Here is a 27,650-nt window from a genome sequence, read left to right as displayed (position 1 = left end):
CCGCAACCCGCCTCTTGTTACCCTGAGGCACCCGAGCGCGAGGTGGAAGTGGGGGGGGAGGCTACCCAGCTCCGCTTTTCAGCGCACTCGAGCGTTGCCGGAGAGGGAGCGTCTGCCCGGGAGGATAACCCAGGCTTAACGCGGCCCTTATTCGCCGAGCAGGCAGTTCTTGGCCAGATGCCAGAAGCTTCCTCCTTCCTCCCCGCCACGCCCTGAAGTGCCCTGAAGTGCAGTGAAACTCCGGGGAATTTAGATCCGGATGTGGCAGGCGCGATCCAGTTAAGCCTGCCGTTTCTGAAGGGAGCAGTCCGCTACGACTACCCTGGCTCCTCGTTCAAGGCACTCGACGGTGTAAGAGCTCGATGGAGCAACTCGGTGACATTTAGAGTTTCAGGGGTTTGCCACCCGTGTGTGTGTGATGGAGGAAGTCATCTCAGAGCCCGACCTATTTCTCTTTTACTCCAAAGAAAGCCAGACCCCGCGGAGTTCAGCGAGGCTTCTGCTTCAGCCAAAGCTCGATCTACAATCTGAAAAGACGAATGCATGGACAAAAGTACCTATACGGTGTGTGTGTGTGGGGGGGGGGGAATAATTCCCAGCGCTCAAAAAGGAACTTGGCTAGGCACATTCAGGGGGATGGTGGAATAGGTCTGAATTAAAATCGGTCTAGCTTATGAGTAGGGATGAAAAGCAAGTAGGGTTGGTTTCCCCTGTGTCCAGGGGGCAAGGCTCTAACATGGGCAGCTCCTGTACTTTTGCCAGTTCGCTCCTTAGGCGGGCCGGTCGTGGGCCTGGCACTGTACTTAGGGAGGCAGCAGACAAGACCACAAGAACATGGTTGACTCTCGCTGTGCGTCCCAGGCTTGGCTGGGACCCAGAACCCTAGCTAACTCGCCAGCTCTGGATCCCAGCCAAAGCAGCCAGCTGAGAGGTATTGCTGCAGCTTTCCTACTGGTGCGTGCTTTGCCGTGGCTGCTGCTGCTGCTGCTGCTGCTTTCCGCTCCTCCTTTCGTTCCCGAGCAGTGCAGAAGCGCCTCCGCTCCGAGCCCCCTCGCTTCGCAGGGGATGATGGATCGTGCCTGGCGGGGGTGATTTGGTGTTGATCGCACATTATCGCTGGCAGGTTGGACTGGTTGCTGATGGACTGCTTCCCCCAGCGGCGCCCGCCCCCACAGCCCTAAAGAGAAGGATATAGAGAAAGCTGCTCTCGCCGTTTTTCTCTTTCAGCTCTTTCTCTCGAGTGAGAGTTGGCGCTTCTAGGGCAGAGACGGGCACCGCGTCCGGTCCCTACTCAAGAGAAAGTTGCCTTTGGGGCTGCCAGTGGTCGGGATCTGCAGAAGCTGCCATGTGCGTCGCTTTCTGTTTCCACCGTCGTCGGTCTTGGGAGCCTCAGCTCCAAAAGAGAACCCCGATACTGTCTATTCCACGTGACTCCAACGCCTTCCTCGGAGAAAAACGTTTGGCACGCCAGAGATTCAACGGGTAGCCCCGGTTCGGTCGACTTGTCCCCTCCGCCTAGAAATGCTGGATTTCTTCATCCGGCATCAAGAAACTCTCGACGTCCCGCGCTGGGAGCGTCTGCTGCCGGCGCTGTGGAAAGTCCCACTGCCACCCCCGTTCTCCCAGATCCCTGGTAGGATTTTATTGTCCTCGCTGGTGTCACTGCAAATGAGCAGGATTAGGAACTGGCAGCCTGCCACCTCTGCTGCCTGCTAGACGGAAAACCCAGTCTTGCCAATGGCACGTTTCTAGTCAGAGTGGAAAATAAACAGTCCAAACATATCCAAGCCCCAGCGCAATGTTTATTGTGATCGAAGGCTCCCTGGCAGGGATCCCTCTCGCCAGATGCTCCCAACACATTGGAAGGAAGATTAGCCGCTGCTGCCTTCGCGTATCAGGTTAAGCCACCGTGCGCTGGTTTGTATGAGTGGGATTCAGAAACAGGCCAGTTTCTGTGGAATGAAAACCAAGGCCTATGACTCATCCCGGAGAAAGAAACAAACAATTGGGTTTTGGTCAAGTATCCGAAGTCGAACAAATTATGGCTCAGCACAAGATGTGAATTTTAAAAAGATGGCCCTTTCCTTACTTCCGGTATAAACAAGCCACTGAATGCCGTGGCAATCCCTTTTTCCCACTTTAGTCAGAGGATACCGGCCTTATTTCTAGCTTGTGCTTTAAACAATATCAGCTCCCGGCCTTTTTAAAAATAGCTAAGTTTTTTTCTGCTCAATATGAGCATTAGTATAAGTGTATACACTTTCTTTCCCTTTCTCCTACCCATTCTGGATAGGCCTATTAGATCTGTACTGTACAGATCTGAACAATGGCAAAGAGAGATAAATTTCAATTTCTTTGCGGCCACCCAGTAGTCGTGGTCCGGAATTTTACGTCTTAGAACCGGAAACTTTATTGTGACTGGCCACACTTCATGAAGCAATGGTCGAGTCTAAGAGGAAGTGTCTCTGTGTTGTGAAAGAGGCAGAACATCAGCAAATCACCCCCTTAAAATATCCCCCCACCCCGACCACGAGAACAGAACAGGTTACTAGCTAGGATCGCAATGGATCAGAGCAATCTATCCCAGTGCAGGCGAGAAGTGCAGCAGGGCCAAGTTACGAGGAAGATCCCTGCTTCCTCAGTCTTTGCTGTCTTACGAAGGCAGCGCGGACTGAAACGAGCACGGCTCTTCTTACTCCTGTGCCAAGCCAAATGTAAGGCTGTGAGAATTGGTTCGATATACTGTGAAAAAAGAGCGGTTCGAATATTTTCCAAGTTCCACTTAGGTAACCCTCTCCCCAAGACCCCACCACCGCCACCCTCGGATTTCAGCCTCCCCGGTTTGTGGTGAAGCCGATGGTGTCTGTATGGAAATCACGTGGAGTGTACGAAAGAGCAGCACGCGCTCCCAGAGAGGAATGTCCTCAAGGGGTCCCTTTTCCGAACCCTCGGAGGCCCCCGCGCCTCGTTTGGCTACCAGCCCTGCGAGCGTGCCCGGGGACTTGGGCTTGGAAGACGGAGAGAAGTTCTTGGACTTCAGCACGGGTGCGATCGACCCCCACAGGACTGCGCAGGCGCTGGCGGTTGCCCTGAGCCTCCAGCTCTCCGAAAAGCCCTTTGGAATGAATGGCGGTGGCGGTGGCGGGAGCGGTGCTGGGCGTACTGGACCCTCTTGGAGCAGGTGAGTGGACGCAGAGGAGGCGGGAGTCGGCCAGCAGCAGGCGGATCGAAGCCGGGAAGATTAACCCCTGGGCTGCCGAGCGTCGCCGATCCGCCAGCTCGCCCAGCCACGAGCGTTCTCCCCTCAGTCCATCCAGGCTGTCCTCTTGGGCTGCTGGTGTCAAACCCGGGGGGGGGGCTGTCGAAAAGGGGGAGCGGGGGACCTTCCACCATCCCTCTCGGCTAGGAGGGGACGCCGGGCAAGCATGGCAGGCGGTTTTCCCAGCTCTCTGGGGTTAACTCCTCCCTGCAGGTTCAATTCGCTAAGGGTTGTTTTCTGTTTAGAAATCGGAGAAGCGAAGACTGTTGACAGGGAAGCTTTTCCTCTGGAGAGCTCAACAGCTGCTCTCGGGCAGGCAGCGCCTTGAAATCTATTTAAAGGGAGGGAAAGGGGAGGAGAACAAAGCGGAGATGGAAGAAGCCGGGAAGACAAGCCGAAGCTCGGAGGGGAGGGGAGGGGAGGGGAGGGGGAAGAGGTGGAGAACAGCTACGAAACGCCGCTTAGCTGTGAGCCCCGAGCTCTCACATCTGTACATGCGATCGATGGCAAGGATAATCCTGGTGAGCTGCAGACCTTCGCCTTCTTTGCTCCACCTTCTCATTCCAAGAAAGAGAAGACGGCGGCGTTGGTAATGAGGGCTTTCTGCCTCACAATCGCGTCCTCTCTGTTTAATAGTAATTAAAAAAAAAAAAAAACAGGAGAAGGGGGAAATCCCAAACCGAGCAAAATGGGTCGATTTACTCTCTGCCCGAATTCACAGTTGACTGGTGAAATCCAAAATCTTAGACTGAAGCAATCCGCCCTGGCTTGATAACTGGCTGCTTTTGTGATATGGCTTTGATGATAGAATAACACATTTTCCAAAGGAGTGAATTTAGGGCGTGTTTTGCAATACATACTAAGACGGTTGAACTGGGACCAGCCTGATGGAAGAAAACACACGCGCGCTTAACTGTAATTAAAGCCCTCGGGATGGGGTGGGGGGGGCGGTGTTTTTGACTAGATGTGCGTAGGGGCTGTGCTATTTCGGATAAGAACCCTAACTGCCTCATCCAGGTCAAAATATTTCGATGTGGTTTTTGTGGGAAAACCTCTCCCCCCTATTGAGTCCCAAGCCTTGAGATAATCAGCATAAATCTATTATTTCGATCCAACTGGCCTATGAATCTTTTCCAACAGAAGGCACAGTAGTGACCACGTTTATCACAAATTTATACTAGACCTAGCCTTTACTCTTAAAATAAACATGGGGGAAGAAGGAAGGCAAGTGGTTCTTAAATTGGTGCCACACAATATAAATAATGCAGTCTTGTCTTGGGTAGGGTTGCAGCCTTATCCGCAGCGAAGGCCACCCTTTCCCCACAACCAGACAAAACCTTCTGAGATGTCAATAGATAACAAGATAATTCTCCGAAGTAGCTGAACCTGACCAGGCGGGCTATTTTTTTCATGCCTCCTGGTATTAAGTGGGCTCAGTGGCTTCATTCCTAGTAGATTGGCGAAGGCCTTAGGATGGGCATCGGTGTCCCACGTGGCTGGTCTCCACTCACCCAGCTGGGTTATAGATAGGGTGGATTGCTGGGTCCTATCACGCAAACCCCCGCCAGCCCTCGGCCTCCCAGAGAATAGTTCACGCACATGGTCCGCATTTGCAGAGGTAACAGCCTGTTTCCTTTCGCTGCAGGCAAGCAGGCAGGAAGGGAGGGAGGGAGGGAGCGAGGGAGCAAAGAGGCTCCGGATCAGAGGAGGCCGATCCCAAGCCCCGAGGGCCTTGTGCACACACCGCGGTCTTCACCGCAAGCGAAGGCCCAGCGGATCTCGGCTCTCTCCGCTGGGCTGCGTCTCGGGCAACCTCCTCCGTCAGCGCAGCATGCAAATGTCCCAGCACGCTCCAAAGACCCCGCGGCGGCGGCTGCGAACTAATCGGAGCTCCTGGAGCTTCCTTTCAAGCTACCCTTTGTGCGTCGGCCCCTCCGAAGGCGAGGGAGGGAGGGAGGAAGTGGGAGCGTCAGTGCCTCCCTCTCCGCTGCATTGAGGGAAGGTGAGGCCTCCTCTGGGAGAGGAAAGGAGAGTCCCAGCTTGCGCTTATCAGTCCAAATAGAGGCTTTCAGGTGAGCAAAGGAGGGGGCAGGAAGGGTCGTAGCTGTTCCTGTCAGCTGGACCTAGCCTCGCAGCTAATTTTAAAATACAGTCTCCCTTCTCCTCATAAAAAATTAGCCGAGCAACTTTGCTTTCCACTAACAGGGATTGGAAGCTGGAGGTCAGAACAGAGTTGTGCCTAGGAAAATTTCCTCCCCACCCGCCATTTCCAAGCCAGTGCACTGAGCAGTGCTCTCTCAGTGGTAGAATGGATTACCGGGGATTGATACTACCATAATATTGTACCATATTATATGGAATAGCGAGTTATATGGAATAATTTGAAGGCAGCAGCCTATGGGCCCGTTGTTTCTGAACTAAGGTCCATGGAAGTCAGTGAGAGATGAGTTCTCCTAGCGAGCAGATCTGCACTGAGTGGGTAAAAGGAAACTCAGGATCATGTGCTTGTTCCTCTGTATCACACATTTAATGGCATGCGCCACCCATCCCATAAAAGGCATTTAATTTCCAAATATAGTGGCACTTTTTTCTTTAAAAGGAAAACTACTATTTCAAATTGATTTGCTACCCTTTTAATCAAAAAACGATAAACTGTTTTTAAAGAAACTTTATGTATCACCCAACATTGAACAGAGAGAACTTTTCATCTCAAGCAATGACCATGAAATGATATTTATCAAAGCTTAGCTGAGCAAAGATTATGGGCCAGCCCAGAGTAGAATCATGTCCTCTTTTCTCTGCTGCAGAGGCCTGTTTCCTGCATATAGGAAAGCGCCAGCATAAACAATCTCTGCAACTACTTTTGAGTTTAATTTTTTTTTCCAGCAGGGAAGCTGCTAGCCAGGAGCTCTGGTTCCTTTGCCTTGAATTGGATGATTGTTTGCATAAACTCTGCTTTACAAGAAAAGAATGGTTGGCATGGGGGGGGGGATATTGCTGCTTTAAGCACAACCATATTGGTGCGAAGATTTTTCAGTCAGCCAGGGCCCAAATATTCTTATACAGCACCCACTGAAGAGCGGTGAAAGTAGCAGGTTGTTTCTGAAACAAAAGTCATAATGAGAGCTGAAAAGCTGAGAAGGTACACCCAATTGGGTGTCACATTATTGTCCTCCCTACTAGGACACATTTCCCATAAATGAAGCTGCCATTTGCCCGTTCCTGCTTGGTATCCAGAGTGACAGAGACATTTTGATGGAAAGGACAGTGGTGCTGCAGCAAAACTATGTTGCATTCCATGTACTCACAAATTTTATTTAGTGCCCTCTTAAGAATCTCCCCAGCAGTCCTGTAATATTAGATGAGGTATAGACCGTCTCTTGCTCCGCAGATGTTAACTGCCTCCTCCCCACTATATAATTTGATGAGGGAGAGTGGATGCAGGGTCTCAAAGACCTCACTCCTCTGACAGAGCCAGTCCAATTGGCTGTAGCAGCCTGTTTGTTGGTCTCTCTTTGAAGCCAGAGGCTTTCCTCAAAAAGTTCTGCACTTTGCCTGCCCACATTGCCTTCCCTTGGCCTGGTCTCACCATGCTGATTGCCCTTTTCTTTTCTGACCACTGATTAGCCAGGGGAGCCCAACCACCCCCCTTCCTTACCCCATCTCTCCAGCTCTGGCCTCCTCTGCTCTCCTAAGAAGCCCCCTTTGCACCAGTTCTGCTCTGCTCTCCTAAGAAACCCCCTTTTCTCTACTCTGGCTTTTTAAAAGAGAAGGCTTGTTGTATTCTCCCATAGAGAAGCCCAAGGTTTTCCCTCACAAACAATGCTTACATTCAGCCTATACAGCTCCCTTCTGTGGGACTCTGGCAAAGAGAAGTACCATTCTTTATAGTTCGTGACAAAGAAATTGCAGCCCAACGGGACTAAGGGAGGCTTGCAAATTGGGCTTTTGCAGAATCAGAGGCGGAGATCTGCAAGCTGTCTTAAATACAATGGGCTCTGCCAGGAAAAAGAGGGCTCTTGAAATCACTTAAGCTGGCCTATCTGATGGGAATGCCTCTAACAGCATGAACCACCCAAGGGCCTAAGAGGAAATGCACCCATCTGGAGTGGTTCGATCACTCCTTGAAATCCATGGGTCTTTTTCCCAAGATTTTGATTGCCTATGGGAATATCTTGGTTCAAATCACCTTATTGTACAGTAAAACACAAGGATTCTATAGTGAATCAGACCAGTAGGAAGGGGTCTAAAGTTGCCAGTGGGTCATTAAGATTCAAAGTGTCCTGATTTGTTGTTGATTTTCTTCAGATATCTGGGGCTTACTTCTACATTACTTACTTTACTTTTTGGGGAAAGGAAGGGCAGATTAGTTTTTGGATGGAATGTTTTTTTCTCTCTCAAATGATAAGATTATTTCTCATTTCATCTAAACTGGACTGCACGCTTTTGTACATATTAACCAATTTAAGTTAATGGAAAACCCAAGTATATAGAATTCGTGAAGTTTGACTGTGATAGTAGAGCTGATCTTATTCTGGCAGTAAGGATTTTAAAAATATTAAACCAGATCAGGTCATATCTTTTGGATAGATTTTATTCACAATTCAATTTTAACTATAAAATAGCACAAGGTTCAGTGAAAAATATTTCTCTGGGCCAAATTCTTCTGTGTGTTTCATGAAATTGTGCTTTCTCCCAAGTCTTTCTTTATCCCTTTCACTATCTGAGGTATATGTATGATACTATCACTTATAGCAACTGATTTATGAGTTTAGGTCTTTCCACCAAGAACCCATGGATTGCACTAATCACTTTTTGGAGGTCACCTGGGGCAACTGTGGCTGGCACTGAGTGTTCCTGTTATGCTGAGGGCTCAGGGCAAGGGAGCTTGGAGGCCCAAGGTCAAAGGTCTTGGCCTTTGACTGGATGTATTGAGGCAGATATTGGAGGATTTAACACTTGGTACACTGAGTTGCAGCACAGCAGCAGCCAAGGCAGCTTGGAAATGTCTCTAGTTAGTTCACTAGAAAAAAAGCTCCCCCCCCCCAATAGTGGAAAGAGAAAGCACTTAATGGACTGGGTTGACTGGGAACTGTTCCCCACTCCTTCCCTCCCTGGCTAAGGATCATAAAGGTATTTGTTTTATTTCTATGAGAATAATTGGTAGCTAGCCCTCAGTTTCAATCTCCCAAACATCATGGTTACTTGGTCAAATGCTGAGGTGTCTGTAGTTATGCTTTATCAGTTTTTAAGGATCCACAGGGTCTGCAAATCAATTTCTACTTGTTATTGCTACATGCAAGGCAAAACAAAGCCTTGATTTTACAAGATATCACTGAGAAGTCCAGGGGATGTGTATGTGCCTCTATATCAAATTTACTCCAGTTATAAGCAGAGCACAAGGAATGGACATAGGTATGTCCTGAGAAGTTCTCTTTAATAAGTATGGACTGATTGGGCTTGGGGGGAGGGGAGGAGGGTCTGTACTTTAGTTCTGCTTAAGTTAAAATGCTAGTCCACAAGAAGTGGCCTTGGGCTCCAAATGGCCTGGGGCTATTATAATCCATGAGGCAGTAGAAGGTTGATATGTCCAGATAAAATGTGCCTTTGACCACGTGGAGGTTACTTTGTGTTGCAGTCCCCCTAAAGCAGTGTTTCTCAACCTTGACAATTTTAAGGCATGTGGACTTCAACTTCCAGAATTCCACAGCCAGCAACGCTGGCTGTGGAATTCTGGGAGTTGAAGTCCACATGCCTTAAAATTGTCAAGGTTGAGAAACACTGCTAAAGGGAACAAGGCTGCATAGGAGAAATGGGTCATTCAGACCCACTCTCCCTTAACCAGTCAGGAGGTTCTTCTCTTTCTCAGCAGACTGTAATTGACCTTGACTGCTCTGGCTGGACCGTTGTTCAGCTGAGGGAGGCTGAAACACCCAGAACGTTTTTCCTTCCTCTCCCCTGTCTCACACTTTCTCTTTCTGTGGCTCCTCCAGCAACTGGTCTTGGGAGTGTTATTTCTATCTTTTGAGAAGACCACAATTCTCTCTGTGGCGATTCCTTCCCACCCAGAGAGGGACCTCGGGTTGTAGAGAAGCCAAAAAGCAAGGTCTGAGGAGGATCCTCTGCTGTTGACTTCTAATCTCTCTCCGTCCCCCCCCAAAAGAATTGCCAAGCGTAACTATCACTTACTTTCTCTCCCAAAGGTGCTGGAGCTTGGATTTAAATGGGGGTAAAAGGGCAAGGACTTCCGTTGGGCTATTGCACCAATTGGATTCTGGCATAATAACTTTGGGTAGGCCATGGGACCATTAAAGAACAACAATGAACGAGGGGCGCCGCCGCCGTGTTCTAGGGAGCCCTGCAGGGGGAGAGACCTCTAGGAAACCATAGGAGATGGCGGGGGGGGGGCATGAGATTGGCCCTCTCAGGAAGAAGACAGCTTTCTGGGTGTGTTTTTTTCTTTCTTTCCCCTTTTTCATGACCGCATGCCTGCTGACTGTTATATGCAAGGCATCGCTGTAAAAGCCGAGCATGTAAATAGTTGCCTAGGCATTGAAACGCTAATATAAAGGCAGAGCGCCGTGCGTTTGACCGCCTTTGGCAACTGAGCTGAGAAAATGCAGCACAACATTTGGAGAGCGAATGGATTCGGAATGGAAAAGTTGATTGCCTGGGAATCGCAGTCAGGCCCCTGATTCAAACCAGCGGCTGTGGGGCCGGGGCTACGGCTCTCCGTCGATTTTAAAGGTCTCCCCCTGAGGGAGATGGGAGGGTCTGGAAACACGAAAGACAAATAAATAAGTCAACTATTTGAAACGGAGGAGTTTACTGTGTCCTCGGAATTCAGAAAGGAGTTGTGCAAGAAGGCACGGAGAGAGCCTGGCCAGGCGTGGCTTCGCTCAGGTCTCCGCGAGTGGAAGTTCGGAGAGATTGCAGAATTCATCTTCTGCTTCTTCCCGGCTGCCTGTTTGCCCGGGACGCATCGCGCCTGCGCACAGATCCCCCCAGAGGAACGCCTGCTCAGGAAGCGTGCCCTGAGCTTTCCCTGCCGCCCTGAGCAGCCTCTCCGGCATCTCGTTCCAGCAAGGCATAATGCCACATTAATATGAAACGGCTTGCTACACAAAAAGGCGTTGCTAATTAGGAAATTGATGGGAAGGGGGTAGGGGGCTGCGCGCTTTGTATGAGCTGCCTGTCGGGAAGATGGAACAGACGATTCCCCTTGTTCTGGGGCTCCCCAGCTTTACAAAGTTTTAGAGGCTTTAAAAAAAAAAAAAAAGCAACAAGAATCTGGACGTGCAGATGGAAGACTCAAGGCCGCTCTAACAGCTGCTCTGTGCTCCGCAGTTTGCCAGCTATGCCCCTTTTGACTCCCCCCTACTTGGATCTGAGAGGGTATCTTTCTAGCCACTCCAGCAAAACTCCCAAGGCCTGGTTCTCTCGCTGAGCTGGAAAAGCATAGCCTGGATTTGTCATATTGCCAAGGAGGGTCTTACATTGTGGGATTCCTCACCCTTGTCATTAAGACAAAATAGTCACTGGAGGTGGAAATCTCACATGCCAAAGAAACCCTTGTTTTGGACAGAGTTTTTGATGTACAGCAGGGGTAGTCAACCTTGGCTCTTTTATGACTCGTGGACTTCGACTCCCAGAATTCCTGAGCCAGCTGTGCTGGCTCAGGAATTCTGGGAGTTGAAGTCCATGAGTCATAAAAGAGCCAAGGTTGACTACTCCTGATATACAGTAACCAGATCTCTCTCTCTCTCTCTCTGCCCAGTCTTATAACATTCCCTCCCCCAAAGTTCTGTAGTCTCTAGGGTCAGGTTTTCTCTCTTAGTGAGTGATGGATGGAGTTTATCAGATTCTCTGGTATTTTGAAGAAATTTGGACATCCCATTTGCTCAACATGTTGCAGGTCAGAATCTGTTATGTTTTCTTTGTGCTGCTTTCATCTGACCTTCTCCTTTGACCTCAGCTTGTAAAATAAACAGAAGAAATTTTCATTCCCTGCATTTGAAAATTAGTTTACTGCATGGGTTTCACATCTACAGGGATACTTTGCTTGCATTTTAATTGGTTTTTATGTCATTGATTTCTGCAACTATAAATTGACCTGAGTAAATGCAGGAGAGCACATTCATGTCTGTGAATTGGTTCAAAATCTTAGAATAATGTAAGAATGTTTTAAAAGAAAAACAAAATATACATTCAAAGTTGAATAGAACTAAAACTTTGAAACCTCTCAGGGTTCAGCTCTGTTTATTTCATAACTTTTTTACATGCTAAGGAGTATATGGATACTAAATATATATGGCATATTGGTTCTATAGAGCTTTTGCCAAAGAAGGTGGCAGAGGACTGCAGGCTTACTTTTTCACTGTATCTGTCAGGACAAATTTTGTTGGACTTTTTTAGAAGAAAGACATGATAACAGCAGTAACATAAAGTTAGTTGCATTGGTAGAACATGTTCAGTTTCAGCTAATCTACAAAAACTGTTCAATAAGGTATCAAGAATTAGTTACTTAATTATTAAGGGTTCCTTATACCAATGGTTTTCACTTACTGACTGCCTTGTTTAGCAACTGTTTGAAGTTACAACAGTGCAAAAAAAAAAACCCTAGCTTTGTGACCAGTTCTCACATTTATGGCCATTACAACGTCCTGTGGTTACATAATCACCATTTTTATGATTCACAACTGACTTGCATTTGTGACAAATAGAATGAATAGAGTAGGTAGAATTAAATCATGGTCATGTGATGTTTTGCTTAATAACCAAAGGGCAAGTGAGATTATAAGCCCATTGTGGTTACACAATTTTCCACTTGATAACCATGGTCTTAGTGATGGGCTTGCTGCCTCTAGTTGCAGTTGCTAAGCAAGGACTATCTGTGTTATGAAATTAGTACATGTGAGTACTTAAATTTGCTATGAGCATTTTAGACACTTTTTGTCTGTAAATTTTTTTTATAATGTGCATTATTATTGTTTTGGTATTTTATGATTTAACTTCTATTTGGGGACAATCTAGAAAACTTTGGTGAAGGGTAGCATAACCCATGTAGAAATATATATTTGTATCTGCAAAAAGCTGTGCATTGCTTTCTTTATAAGGAAAGTTATTTTTCATGCTACATCTTGAAATGTTTATCACCAGAATTTTGTTTTAGCAATGTATTTACCTTCTAAAGCCTAAATAATTGCTTCTGCGTGGCTTTATAGTTATCATTAGATTTTTATTCTATACATACATACACACACACACACACACACACATGAATATTCAATGAACATTCAGTGAAAAAAAATTCAAATTTGTCTAATTGTATATAACATTTTTAATATGGGATATTGGATTGGCAAACGTAGGTATACGACTTTGAGAGCAGCCCTATATGTTTAAGATTATAAGCCATGCTTTTTTTCATAATAAGTTTATCCTTGTCTTTATCCCTGCAAAACAGTCCCAAATGTGCATAGTATACAAGCTGGGCAAAAACTGGTGAAAAGAGATTTTAAAAGAGTAGCATAAGATTGTCCTCTGAGTACCAATAGGAGATATAGAAAATGGCCCAGAAAATTCCTGGAAACCTGAAAGGGACATGGGTTCAGTCATTTCTATAGAGGTATCAAGAAACTGAATGGATCTAATTCCCAACTTATTACCATTTTGACCTGAATTTGAGCCAGACAACGAACCATTTGACAAACTAGTTTTCCTTCACAGCTGTTTTGGTTCAGGTTTTCATCCACCTCTTCAGGTCCTCCTTATTCATCCCATAGCCCTTGCTTAACATTTTCCTGCTTTGCAAGAATCCTTTCCTTTGTCCTGTCTACCACTCTGCTCAGCTAGATGGGAGAAAGTCCTTAACATGTAGGCTGCGGGGGGGGGGGGGCTCCTTGGATTGATTATCCAGATCAAATGGCCATAGTGAAGACTTTGGGCTCCCCAAAACCCTATTATGAAATCCACCAACAGATCCGCAAATGTCCTCTTATTTTGAGAGCTCATGCCTTACACTTGACATTTGCAATCTGACTTGCATTCATTTTTCTAAGACTCATTTTGAATGTTTGAGGGGGAAAAAAAATCACATGTTGAGTTGGGTGCAGCAATTCCTCCTTTCTCACATCCCAGTTTGTTCAGCTTTGGGTATTAAAGCCGTCAAATAGCAATGGGTCTCTCATTCCAGCAGTAGAATCTGGTGGCGTTAAGCTGTGATAAAGAAAAGAACCGTTCCCCACCCCCCTGGATATGGCCGGAAACAAGAAGGCAATGAAATGGACCGTTTAAAAGAGTCCCAGGCTTCAGTAATGTGGTTCATTTGGCAGGCAGATCGTAATCTACAATGTGGCATCTCCGTTGTTTTCTTCCCAGACGGCGCCTCAGCAGGTGGCAGCACCTGGCTGAAGTTGTCTAAGTTCAAATGCTAAGCAGGGTCCGGCTGGCTTTAGAACTTGGACGGGATTCCTCCAGAAAATAACAGGGCTGCGTTAAATTAGAAGAAGGCAGCGACAAGTAACTCCCATGCCTGGCTGCCAAAGAAACTCTAGCGATCGTTCCCGAAGAAGTCAACGAATGGAACTTCCTGAGCCCTAACGCCCTTTATACAGCACAGCAGCTCCTCAAAAAGCACACATGCCGCCTTGGTGATCCTCAGCCACCTTTGTTTACTTGACCACAGGAGCATTTAATGTGTGTTGACTTAACAGAAACCGCTCTCTCAAGTTTGCTCGCTTTGAATCGGGCGCTCTCCTCTGCTCTACTCAGAGGAGACCCGAGCTCGCTCAATGCTTTATTCATTCCTCGGGCCTCCATATTGGCTGCCCCCCCCACCTCCCGCCCCGAGGGTGGGGGAGCTTCTCGGCTGCCTGGCTTTCGCTTCATCCCCCCCCCCGCCGGCGCACCGCCTCCCGCCTTGGCCAGTTGGGCCCTGGTGCGAACGCGGCCGGCGGTGTGGAGAGTCGCCGCAAAGGGAGAGCGCCGCTGCCGCGCTTCGCCTGTTGTCAGTTTCATTCCGCGGCCACCAGCGGAGGCGGTGCGGCAGGGAAACACAAAGAGGGGAGGGGAGGGGAGGGGAGGGAGCGAGCGAGCGAGCGAGCGGCGAGGCAGGCAGGCAGAGAGCGAACGAGGAAACAACAGTGGGGGCGGGGGTGGGGGAGGAGGAGGAAGAAAGAAAGAAAGAAAGAAAGAAAGAAAGAAAGAAAGAAAGAAAGAAAGAAAGAAAGAAAAAGAAAGGAAGGAAGGAAGGAAGGAAGGAAGGAAGGAAGGAAGGAAGGAAGGAAGGAAAACCCGGGCGGGGGAGAGAGAGGCGGGAGGGGGGAGAGAGAGAGAGAGAGGGAGCGATCTGGCAGCTCCCAGCGAAGGGGGAAGGGCTGGATTCCAGCCGGGAGGTTTATCACCTCGTCCTTGGTTGCGCCGGAGACTCGGCTGAGAAAAGTTGAACCTCCCTCACCCCGCCTTGCAGCTGCCCGGATAGCAGAGCAGCCGCTTTTTAGCGAGCTGCAGGCTGGCGATCCTCCGGCGCGAAACGACTGGCTGCTCCCCTTCTGCTGAGAGTAGCGCTTAGCCGTTCGTGCGTCGTGTGTGTCAAATAAATGCCTGATTGAGGCCCTCAGCGGAGGAATTAGCTCGCCTAGCGCTGTAAATGAACAAGAGACAGGCTGGCAGGCAGGCAGAGGAGAAAGTGCTGAGGCATCCTGGCTTCGCCGTTTAGCCACGTACACGCCAGGATTTTTGATGGCTCCGGTGCTGTTGCCTTCTCCGCTTCTCACTCCTCCAGATGCATTCCTTTCCACTCTTCCCCCACAAAGGGGGGCGGCGGGGGGGGGGAGAGAGAAAGACAGCTGGGTCACAGGAGCCTCAAACGAGGCTGAACGACAAGCTCCGCCAGAGCGCTCAGTTTAATTAAACCAAACAGCATTCCCGCGGTGCTCTCTCGGAGACGGAACGTTCCGGCCCGGCTCCATTCGCCACCACCCGTCCCCTAGCTCTTGCGCCTATCTTCCCTTAAGCCCAGGCAGTCTTTGGATTCCCCGTAGTCCTTGTGACATTGCCTTCATCTCATCCCGCTCCACGAAAGAGCCAGCATTAACTCGTCCTTGAGTCGTGTTTTCCACTTATTCAGACACCGTCAAGGGCAGCCTGTACAATCCATTAGGCTTCGGGTCCTTCCCCATTGCTGAGGTGGTGCTTTCAACTTCAGAAGGCAGGAAAAAAAAAAAAACTCTGCCTCTCGACTTTTTTTTATATCAGCTGACTTCCTTTCAAGTTAATGGGTGATAAAAACTAACAAATGCCTTGGGGCTAACCTAGGATGTAGCCAGAAAAAGAGGGAACACCCCCTCTTTTTTTTTACACTACTACAGCTAAGGATGACTTAAGCCTCAGAGCTGAAGTGCTACCCACTACTAGGCATTGGGGCAGCTTGGATTCAAAGAAAATTGCTTGGGAACATAAAGGGATGCAAAATCACACTTGTCCGGCAACTCTTTTGTGCTAAAACAGCAATGAGAACAAGTTTCATACCCTCCTCTTCCTCAATCTACTACCGGGTTGATTTGATCCTGGTCCAGAGAAATTTCTTGGACTAACTTTTGATACAGAAAGATGTGGATGAAGGTGAGACAGGTGTTATATCCTCCCATCAGACTTCCTTTAAATCAGCCTTTTTCAGTGCAATGGCCTCTAATGGCTTTGGATGGCAAACCCAATTGTTCCTTTTCAGCAGACACCCAGATAACTAAGCTGGGGTCAGTTGCCAAAGGCTGGAATACTTTTCATAAGAAACTGAGAAGCAAAGGGCAGTTGGGAGCTGCCCACTGTCTGGGGCCTCAGATTTGTGCTGCAGCACACCTTTGGCCTCCCTTTGCTGCCATTCTGATGGGTCCTGGGTTTGGAACCAGTTGCCTCAGACCCAGAAGGCTTTGCTCACCAAAGGTGCAGAGATGGGACATGCTGAAATGACCAGTTTGCTGACTGAGATCCATGCACGGATTTTTTTTTTTTAAGGAAATCCTTCCTAAAGCAGTTAATAAGACTAAGACCAAGAACTAAAATGTCGTCACTTTTTGCAGACCTATATAATTAAGTTCAATCAGGCTTCCCTGAGGACTGGATTTTATGCAAGCTACATTTTCTTGGGGAGTAGGGATGTTTGCTTACTTTCCAACATATCTTTGAGAATCCTTGTGTTGTTGTTGTTGTTGTTAATTGCGAAGTCATGTCCGACCCATCGCGACCCCATGGACAATGTTCCTCCAGGTCTTCCTGTCCTCTACCATCTTCTGGAGTCCATTTAAATCCTTGTGTACTTACCTGTAATTCCAACTGTGAGGCAAAAGGACTTGATAGATTTCTGGGTTTTACACACATTACAGGAAAGCTTTCCGTATTAATCACCTTACATCACTTACACCTGCCTATCTGCTCATCTGTCTAACCCACTCCTCTGTGTGGTTTGTTCACACTGAAAATCGAGTGTCCTACTGGCCAGGCATTTAGGGAGCAACTGGACTCTTCCTACTTGTTCCACAGCTTCCCTGGAATATGTGGCCAAATATCAGACCATGCACAGAGGCCCTTGTCAAAACACCGACTCAAGGGTTGTGCTTGTGTGTTCAGAGACTATTTAGCAGCTGATCCACTAAGGCGTTTGGCTTCTTCGTGTCAGATGGCAGAAAAGCACTTTGCCATGCCAGCCCTCCGGATGTGAACAGCAGCATCTGGAGCGTGTGCCCTGGCAGCTATCTGAAGCTGCTCTTCCCGTTCTCCCTGTGAGAATGTCAGATTTCTAAGGCAACCTCTCCCGCGATCTGCATTTTCTTTTTTCTTTCTTTTTTTTAGGAATGCGGACAAATCACCCTGACAAACTCTAAGTTAACTTATGTGATAAATGGGGGGGGGGAGGGAGGCAGAGAGGAAGGATAAAGGGAGAAGGTGAGGAGGTGGAAGCAGGAAATTGCTTTAGGCTGCTATCTGTGTTTCAGATTTCAGCCCTGGCTGACATATCTGGCTGAACGCCACAGTCCTGCAAATGGAAAATCGGGTGGCGCTGAGACAGAAAGGGAGGAGGAAGTGGGGCGCGGGTGTGTAGGCGCTCTACGCTACTGGCAAAAGAGCCAGGCCACCGCCAACCTTCCACCCCCCCCGCGCTTGTCTCCATCTCCCCTGGGCGCAGCTAGTCAGCCTCACCGTGCAACAGAGGGTCTGACTCTAGTAGCGTGGGCATCTCCCACAATCTGCTTGGGGGCAGACATTGGCGCTCGCGAAAAGCTGCTGATCGCTGCCATTGTTGCACGAGGCCGAAATGGGAATTAGAGCCCAGTCCGTGGCGGGAGATAAATAGCCTCTGACAGCACCTCCTGGCAGAGAGATCATCTTCAACTGCAGGCGGGCGGGCGCTTCCAGGCCGGAGTTGCTCTCTCTCTCTCTCTCTCTCTCTCTCTCTCTCTCTCCTGCGCTTGGCAGTTGCTCGGCACCTGGGTCCGACCCCCTCCCCTCCGATGTCTCTGCTTTCCTCTCCGCCTCCACCGCCTCGAGCAAGATTGCCGCGGTTGCATTTTTAGGCTCAGTGCAGATCTCAGAGGCTGGGTTGATTTTGTCCACCTCAAAGCTCAACTTCTCGCGAAGCCTTGAAACCCTAAAGACCCCAAGCCGGGTCTTCGCAGTCCTCAACCGCCTGGGGAAGGCGAGCTCAGCCGCTCCTCTTCTGGAGCGCCTTCCAAGAGACTCCCTGGGCGCCTGGGCTGCGTCCCAGACAGCAAGTCAAGGATATGTCCCCTTCTTCTTGGCTCTTGTGTACAAAACGTGCGCCTTTTGAAAGGGCCGGCGTTAAACCTGTAGACATCGGGGTAAGGCAAGAAAAGAGTTGGACAGTGCGACCTTGGGCTTGTTGGCAGGGAAAAGAGCAGAGTGGATTTACTTCCAAGCAGGTGGGCATCAAGCTGCAGTCTTAAGCGGGGGGGGGGGGGGGATGCAGCAGGCCTACCCGTGCGATTCAGTTGCTGGGCGACCTTTGAAATGACCCCAGCTAGCCAAGATACACTAGCTAGGAATACTCACCAATCTCCGGGACTGAAGTGCAACTGAAATCCGGAGCTCTATGCGGTGCCAATGAAAACTGATCCGCCTTCTTGAAGGTGCAAGGCTGTAAGCGCTGCCTCTCCCTGCCTCTCCCGGAAGAGGACAGCTGTTTCCTGAAGGCCTCCAGTGGGCAGCTTTCCTGTCATGACCAGCCTTTCTACACTCTCTCCCGGCTTAGGTGGAGCCATATGGGTAAAAAGGGACAGAATCTGGTTTTCCCTGCTAGGTAAAAGCAATCTCTTAGGGATTTAAGTTGCAATAACCCACCAACTGGGCTGCAATAAGTTAAGGATATTATCATGTTTACTGTAGTTAGCCTAACTGTGGGAGATAGCCGGTTCTTCTCCAGGTAACTTTAGTGCAAGTTCATTCCCAAGCCAGGTTTAACCACACATTGTCCCTGGCTCACCGGGAGAAATAAGTTTGAAATTTCACCCCTTGGTTGACTTCTCCCTTCTGAGACTTGGTTCATCTCCACCCCGACAAGACTGAAAGAAATGCTGATTTCTCCTGCTCTAGGAAGAAGCAAAGCTTGTTTTGCACCAGGCAGCCATTAGACCTAAGGGGTGTTCACATTTGCACTTCATTTCAATATAAACGTGCCCTGCAAACCTCCTTTGTTGTGTCCCCATGACACGACCTTTATGTCTTCAGCCCAATGAGTCAGGGAAGCTTAAGTTATCTTTAGCTGTACAAGTGTTGAAGTATTGTTTATTCTGTAAGCAAACAGCAGCCAATGACAGTTGCCATGTAGGTAAAATAACTTATGCTTCACCATTCATTGCATCAGAGATGATGACAAATAGTGGGTGGGATCACAGTGGCACTTCTTGGCCATCCCTGGCTGTGCAAACCTATCCCTTTTCTCCAGGCCCACTTGGCCTACCTGCTGTCATTCTACTGTCCTCTTCCTAAACAGCTGGATCCAGTTCTCACACAAGATGTACATAAAATTCCTTTTCAGAGTTTGAAATCAGCTAACATAGCATGTTCAGCATAGCAGGCTGAAATAATGTATTATTAAACAACCCAACCAATTCCACCCTGTAGTGGAGAAAATAAGGCTAGCAAACAAAATGGAGGCTGCACCCTTTTCCTCCCTGTCCTTTTGATGTGACCAGGGTCAAACCTAGTTCATCTCTTTGCCTAATGACATCAGAAACAGACTAACCCTCCCTGGTCCAGACAAAGACCCCCTGCAAGCCCATCTAACCAAGGAATAGAAGCCTCCCCATCAGCTCACAGTACAGCCCAAGGACAGCTCTTAGAAGGCAATTGCAACCTAAAGAAACCCCAAAGTTCCATCCTCCATCAGCTCCTGAGTCCAGCATTTCATCTCCTTGGACAGTGGACTTCCCCAGCATATGTACACCCTCCTGAAAGGCTGTTTTGCCCAACAATAGAACTTATCCCAGTTACACCAGCAAGGACATGCCTAGTTTCCCAGACCTGACCACCCAATCAAAGATTCCCCCTCCCCCCTTGAAGCCTTCAACTTTTATAAAAATCTTTTCCATTGTTTGGAGTCTCTCTTTCTTGTAAAATAGGTACTCAGGGCCCTTGCAATAAAGCTTGGTTCAATATTGTGTTCAGTCTTCAGACAATCCACAACACCCTCTTAGTTCCCAGTTCCAAGAGAACAGGGGTCTTTAAACTTGGCCCTTTTATGACTTGTGGACTTCAACTCCCAGAATTCCTCAGCCAGGCACACTGGCTGAGGAATTCTGGGAATTGAAGTCCACAAGTCATAAAAGGGCCAAGTTTGAAGATCCCTGCAATAGAACAATGAGGTCAGTGGTTGCACTCAGATCTTCCTTAGCTCCAATAAGACTTTGTTTTGCTTTCTAAGTTTTATTCCTCTCGGGTAATTACAGAATACTGTGTAGGAGGAAGAAGGTAGAGTCCTATAACCAGACTTGCTCCACTCCTGCTGCAGCACCCCCAGGATTGGTGGTTATATTTCCTGCTGTTGATGTGCAGAAAAGGGAGGGTAGCAAAACTAAAGGAATCAACCAGTTGCTTTGCTTACTGCATGGTGCACACCCAATACAAGACAACAGCTTTCTGGAATGAGTCTGAACAGAGACAGAATAAGGATTAACAATGAGGACAGCAGATGGAATCCTGAGGTTGTTTTCTGCTTCCCAAGACTGAGTAGCTAACACTTTAATTCAGCAGACAGGAAAGGTCCTAAGGGTGGCAAAAGAGCATAAGTTCAGGCCCTGTTGCTGGTTGAGTTTGTCATGCTTTGACAACCCATCTTCACCCTTCATCACATGACAGATTGCATGATGATGGTGATCCCACAGCATCAAATTGTTATTAAGTACAGTAATGCAGTATTTCCTCATTAAGCTGGCATTATCCCACAAAAACTCTTAAGATGTGGACAATACATAATTCTTTGTTACCCATTATCCTGAAAAAAAAATCAGAAAATGTGTTGTAGGTTGACCAGATGTGTCTTTCCAGAGGTAGGGAAACATGGGACATGACTAGCTCTGTCGTCATGGGACAGCCATGACCCTCTCATTTAGCATTTTGCACACCACTTCCACCATTTCCCTCTCACTATTTTTTTTTAAATCAGTTTTATTCCCAATTGTCAGTAACCTAGAGGCAAGCAGATTACAAGTATGTTACTACATTCTTGGGCTATTCCAATTTGAATGGTGATCTGAAATTTATTTTTATATGCAGCAACTCCATTTTTTTCTCACTGCAATGGCAAGAAAACAAGGAGGAATGTTGAACTGAGTCTGTGTTGCTTATTTGCCAGTTTCTCTGTATTTGTCAGTTTCAATCACTTTCTTCCCTCTGCATGAAGAGAAATGGTTCTTCAGCAGCCAATCGTAATCAAGTCTCCTGTTCTATAGGACTGAGCTAGTTATACAGTTATAGAAATGTCTGCCTTTCTCTACTCTGAGGCTATGTCTGTTCTAGTGTTTTCCATACATTTGTTTATGTCACATTACTGTGTTTTAGTTTAGAGAATCCCAAATTAGGGTAGGAGGAGGAATCTATAGACTACTTTGAGAAGCATTGGCAGCATTTTGAAGTGAAACCCATCTCATTCTTTTTTCAGTGTCCTAATTAGACAATTCTTTTCCCTACTGGGTTGTGATGTGCTGACAAGGGACAGCAGCCAAGCCAGAGGAGGAAACAAATTACCTTGAGTCTAATGATTGGTGCAATCTCAAATAGGACAATTTGATTCCACAGTAACTCAGAGCATGCCCAGTAGAGGCAAGAAAAGTCTCCTGCAGTGGGATAGCAAATAGTATGCTTGCGTTCTTCCACAGAACTTCCAAGAGCAAGGAAAAGTCTGGAAATTAAGAATGTAATCCTTTCTATGTTTCCGTGGAAGTATATATATTAAGTCAGATAAGCAGCCCTACCTGAAAGTAAGTCCTAGCGAACTTGGGGCCATTTCCAAATAGATCTATTCAAACCTATTGGGAAGCTCTGATCAGAATGGAACCCTCCAGAGTTGCTGGGAGTTGGATGGTGTATAAATTTAATAGTAACAACAAGATTCAAAGCCAATCCTCTTGTTTCAGGACATTCTGACTTAAATTAGTACAGATCGAAACCCTAAACACACCTAGTTTGGGATAAACTGTAGGAATCTTTCTTTCTTTCTTTTCTTCTGTCAATCATGACTGATTCTCAAAGACTGCCTGGACAAGTCCCTGCAATTTACTTGGCAAGATTTTCCAGAAGTGTTTCGCCATTCCTTCCTTCTTAGGGCTGAAAGAAGTGACTAGCCTAAGGACATCCAGATGAATTTATGCTAAGATGAGGGTAGAATGCAGAGTTCGCTGGTTTCTATTCTGGGCCTCGAAGACTACACCAAACTGGTTCTCATAGTGACCACACCATGCTTTAATTCTAAGGATATGTACCCAAAATGTGCCAAAGGAAGATATATATATTTGTTTTCTGAGGTTTTCGCGGGTGTTTGTATGTAGGTCTTTGGTTATTTGGGTTTTCTCCTGCATCAAATTGGAAGTGTCTTGGTGACACTTGTCATCTTCAGGCTGGTGTCTTCAGCTTCTTGCTTCTAGGAGCAATATATATATATATACATATCTGGATTGGATTGTGGATGGTACTCTGGTGCTTGTTGCCTTTTTCTTTTTCTTAATTACTGTTCCATTCCTGGTAGCCTTTTTGTCAGGTCAAAGCAGGAGGCTCCTGGAAAAAACATCCTTGCCTCAGGCTTTTCCTGAGGAGGGAACTCGGAGGAGCTTAAGGAAGACTAGTTTGTGAGTGGCTTGTGGAAGAAGAGTGTTGGAATATTTTAAAGAAATTATCTTCTTTAGAATCTGGGATCATTGCCTCCCCAGGAGGAGAGGCCAGAAGATGAACCATTCCAATGAGTGAAACTTTTCAACCCCACTCTGAATGTATAGAAAAGAGCCTTGTCATTTTGCCTGATCTGTCACATATACGAAACCCATGCAAGCTAATCATGCTTTGACCTAAGATGTCTGTTTCCTACAACTCTTAAGACCATTTCCTCACTAATGATTTATAACATCATCCAGCCCTCACCGCAATAAGATAACTTTATGGAAGAGATATTTTTTATTGCCGTAAGGATGGCTGTTTAATGTTATACAATACTATCGTTCATTAATGAGAAAATGGCCAGGTCAATGTGATTGATCTGGTTTTTGGCTTATCCACTATAGCTTTCAAGCCATGGTTTAGGTTTAGCCCTTTGCATAAGCTTTACTTACAGTTTTGCTTCAGAGCTGCCTGCACATTAGAGCAGATCTGGATTCAGAGATTCTCTAGAATATCACAAGTCCTGGACATGTAAAGAGCATGGATTAAGACTAAGTATACTTAGTGGATTCAGTGAGAGTTACCAGAAGGAAGTTTAAAAGAGCTTTCATTTCAGAACTGAACACTATTCTGAAGAAACTGGGGAACTGGCATATAGTATTAGCCCAGTGGCCCATTTAGCTGAGGATTGAGATGTTCAACTGCTAAAGTTTTGAAAAGCTAGTTTGGTCAGGTCAGCAATCCATTCCAAGCAGGCCAATGTTCAATTCTCTTTTACCACTATGCTGCAAAATATACCTTATGCTATAGCTGTCTTAAGAGCTTTAGAACTTCATCTTAAAAAAAAAACAGGAAGTAAAACCTTTACTTTGTTTGTAAGACTCAAATGCTGCCTCCACAAAAGCTGCCTGGTTTTTGTGGAGGACTGGTTACTGTGCAGAGCTGCAGTACTGTCTATTAACATCATCAATAGCACTGATGATGTTACCTAGTTTGGGCAATGAAACATCTGCAAGAATACAAGCAAGCTCAGAGAGCACCAAGGACCCATCACTGTCTATTAATCCCTAAAATGCAAATTATTTGTCATTCATTGAGTGAAACCTTAGCCTAGGTATGGGAAAAATACCGACAGAGGGGGATTTTGGAAAGGGAAAAAAGCCCTGGTTTTGTTGTTGTTCTCTGTGAATCAAATTTTAGCAAAGTCTCTCTGCTCCCTTGGAATATGTGCCCAAGAAAGCAGAAGCTGCCTGTATCATTCACTGGCAGTGGAAAGCCCAAGAGACTAAGGCATCATCCCCAGGAAGTGGGGAAAGCTGCTTTGGACAACCATGAGGTGTTTGCCCAGACAGAAAAAATGCAGGCACTGTTTGGCTGGGTGCTGCTGTGCAGTCACATTTATCTGTGCTTTTAGGGGATTGATTTCCCACCCCCTACCTCCCTGCACTGGTGTGTCTCAAGCTAGTCTCGTAAACTGCTAATGATTTATTACTTAAGCTAAGTGCTTAATTTGTGAATATGAAACAGATTAAAAGGAGATCGGCATATTTTAGCAGGCAGACCACGGCAAGGCCAGCAGCTGTTTCAAATTTGGAGGAACATCCAGCCTTTTGGAGAATGTGAGCCAAATCCATGAGGAATGGAGATGGAGCACACTCCTTTCTGGGATTTGATCCTATGAAAGACCACATTCACCATCCTCTGCTCCGCTGGCTAGGCCAAGGGTTTTGTTTTCTGTTTTCCCTCTTAGACACACTGAGTTTCCTCCATTGAGTCTATTTAAACTGATAGCTTGAACTCATCCTAGACATGCCTACATGGAAGTAAGCCTTATATTTAATAGGTTCTGCTCCAATAACAGGATGTGAAAACCAATTCTTCTGACCCACAGACACTATAAAACGTTGGGGCAGGGGTTTCACAGATTATTTGGCTTTGTAAAACTGCCAGTGAGTATATTTATTGCAGAAGTTTGGGTACAAAATTTGGGGACAGTAAGCAATTTAGTAGGCAGAACTATACCGCTAATGGCTATATCTGTATCTTTCTATTAGTAACCCAGATTTACCATTAAGTTAACCAATTTAAACTAACTTGCTGGCAGAGCAAGCATCTTCTAGATTTCAGTAAGAATTATTTTTGGGATAAAAAGACACAGAACTATGCATTTTCAGTATGCCACCATCCCACAAAGCCTGAACATGAATGCCATTTTACACATTGATTCTACAAATAGTTCAAAAGTAATAAGAGGTACTATTACTGCATGCATCAACCGCATGCTTATTAATGAAGGTGAAACTACAAACTTGAATCTAGAAATATTTAATCAGGATACATCAGCAGCAACTACTAATAGCGAGATAGGATTTATCTATGGCTTTGAAATACAGACTGTTCAGTTTTGGGCTTCAGCTACAACTCTAGATCATAAAACATAGGAAAAAATATGTGGAAGAATTATGCTTAAGCTTGCGGATGTGAACCTGGGCCAACAGAAAGGCTGCCTAACTGTAAGACCAGGAAGAACTGAAATGATTAAATATAGCAAAAGAGGTTTGTGTACACACACACACACACACACAGAGAGAGAGAGAGAGAGAGAGAGAGAGAGAGAGAGAGAGAGAGAGAGAGAGAGAGAGAGAGATGCAAAACCACAGGACTGATCTTTAAAGAGTTAACTAAATTGGTGCAACTCCCTCCTCCCCTTCCCCGTCCCCTTCCTTTTCCAGGATTAACTCCAAATCAAGCCAGTGCAGCCGGGACTGGTGGTCCCAGCAAAAAGCACGTGATTCTAAGAGCAACGTAAACATCCAGTGGAGAACAAAGACAAACCCTTACAGTCAGTTCTGCAGGCAAAACATAAGGAGTGAGGAACAGAAGAAAGTTCTTGCCAAAAATAGCCAGGAGATAATCAAAATAAATGCTTTGATCTTGCCTTGCTCAGGCTGGCGGCCACTTTGTGTGGAATTCCCTGCAGCTCTCTCCCCAGAGGAGGAACCTGCACAATTAAGCCTTTTCCTTTGAAAAGAGGCCTAGCAAAGAAGAGAGCTTGGCTTTTGTCACTTCCAGGCAGCACCCTACATCAAAGGGGAGCGGCTGCTCCTTTAAGGCTCCTTGAACTGGGCACTCCATTGAAGCCACAGAGCTAGCCAACAACGTCCCTCTCCAGGCTTAAATGGCTTTGGTTAAGAGCAATCCTGTCCATAACGGGAAGCCACTGGGAATCTGGGGAAGACCAGAGAGAAACAACAGGGGGGGTAAATTAGCATTTGGATAGAATTCACTGAGGGAGCCCCATTCTTAGGACCTTGTGTTGTCCCAGGGGTGATAACCCTTGAAAAAATATTGCTGTGCACATGGTAGCTAGCTGTACTTAGTTCTATTAACCTGAACGTGGTTTATTCAATTTCCCAATGGTGGAGGAAAGCCATGCTCATCTATGGTGGCAAAAAATCAGGAGGAGTCCAAAAGTATGTTTTTCTGACTCATGAAAGCTTATGTCTTTCAATAAAATGTGTTACTTGGAACGGGTGCTACTAGATTCCTTCACAGTTTACCCAATGTCCTGCATTCTTATAACAGGAGGATTACACAGGTAGGTTTCCACAACCTGCCAACCCTTTCAAAATCTAGTCAAGTGAATTATGTTATATGAATGTAGTCATATAACTGTGGTGGCGAACCTATAGCAGAGGCGGCACTGGAGCCCTCTCTGTGGGCACGTGTGCCATGCCCCGAAGATGGCGAGGGACTGCCCCCCCCCCCCCCCGCCATCCTGGCCCCACCCACCTAGTCTGCCATGACCACCGCAGCCACGCCCACCCGGCACCCCATGATAAATAAGTGGGTTTTGGGTTGCAGTTTGGGCACTGGGTCTCTAAAAGATTCGCCATCACTGTCATATAACAATAGGTCCAGTTGTCAAAAAATAAAATAAAATCCCAAAGCCAGGGTTGCGAAAGTTTTCTGTCTTTAAAACTAGAGATTGTTTTCATGAGAGTCCACTCTCCTGATCTTGTGTGACAAGATCAAGGGCTCTAGTGGTCTATGTGGTTCTATGAGGAAGCTATATGATGAGGATGGCACAGTCCTTTGCAAGGAAAGGTGCCCTCACAGCGTTTATGTATAAGTAGACCAATTTACTTTGAAAAAAAAATTAATTTAAATTAAACAAAAAAATAAGGAGAGGGAGCAGCTTCCTTACATGCTGTCATTTTCTCCCTTGGGAGATAGTCCCTCTGGACTTTGAGAACCTCGAGAAATTCCTCTTGGCATAGTTCCCGAAGGCAGTTGCAATTAATCCTCCTGTTTCTCTCCTCACCCCATCCTATGAAGTCCCTCCTCCATTTCCTTCAGAGTCGTTTTTTGAAACGGTTTTTGAAACCTCTCGAGAAGAGGAAGAGAAAGACAGAGCAACTCATGCTAATTATATCTCGCTTGCTAAAGTGTTTTCCTTTTACTGATTCGCGCTTTCTGTCTGCTTGATGTAGCCAAGGCCTCGTTTCTTTGTTAAAATCCTTCCGAGGTCTGCTTTTTTTTTTTTTTTTTTACAGAGCTGAGTCTCGGAGGCTAATGCCTTCCTTCTACGCTACTTAAGAGAAGGAAGATCCCTCTGAAAGCAGATTTAAGGTTATTATTTGTCAATCGGACTAAAGAGTCAAAGTGCCTAGCTGCAGCCCGGAGGGAACTCTCGACCCCGGGACTGGCTGCTCCGCATTGATCTGCGCTGAGATCGTTTGGGACCACAGAGGAAGACTTAAGCGCGGTGCCTCTTCAATAAGCCAGACTTCTATCCGTTTCAAGATGCAGCAACAACAGCGTTTACCTCTCTCGCATTCAGAGAGTTCAAGGCGCCCCACGTGCAACTTTAAGAGAGATCCTGAACCTCCGCCCTCGCCCCCTCCCCCTTTCAGCCATGTCGCTACACTAGCCATGATTCCTCAATAAAAATAGCTTCGGATCAAGTTCGACCTCTGGTGTTTACACATCGACAACGAATGAAGGCCAA

The 27,650-nt window shown here is 46.8% G+C and overlaps 2 long non-coding RNA genes across 3 annotated transcripts in view; one reads left to right on the top strand and one right to left on the bottom strand.

Annotated features, from left to right (window-relative positions):
* Positions 1-159: 159 nt before the first annotated feature.
* LOC120307400 lies at positions 160-27,650 on the top strand. Its single transcript, XR_005556519.1, has 3 exons — positions 160-564; positions 1,228-3,181; positions 27,196-27,650. It is a non-coding gene; the product is annotated as an uncharacterized LOC120307400 (long non-coding RNA).
* LOC120307397 overlaps positions 5,340-27,650 on the bottom strand; it is a 51,781-nt gene continuing 29,470 nt past the window's right edge. The window contains exon 5 of one of the 2 annotated variants that reach the window (XR_005556517.1): positions 5,340-6,361. This is a non-coding gene — a long non-coding RNA (uncharacterized LOC120307397). Of the gene's footprint in view, positions 6,362-25,292; positions 25,868-27,650 lie in introns of those variants that run through there. The other variant, XR_005556516.1, reaches the window with a different exon arrangement.

This window comes from Crotalus tigris, unplaced genomic scaffold (assembly GCF_016545835.1).
Source record: "Crotalus tigris isolate CLP2741 ecotype Arizona unplaced genomic scaffold, ASM1654583v1 scf7180000017775.1145084777:2100578, whole genome shotgun sequence".
Lineage (NCBI taxonomy): Eukaryota > Metazoa > Chordata > Lepidosauria > Squamata > Viperidae > Crotalus > Crotalus tigris.
This window is presented reverse-complemented; position numbering and strand designations above follow the sequence as displayed.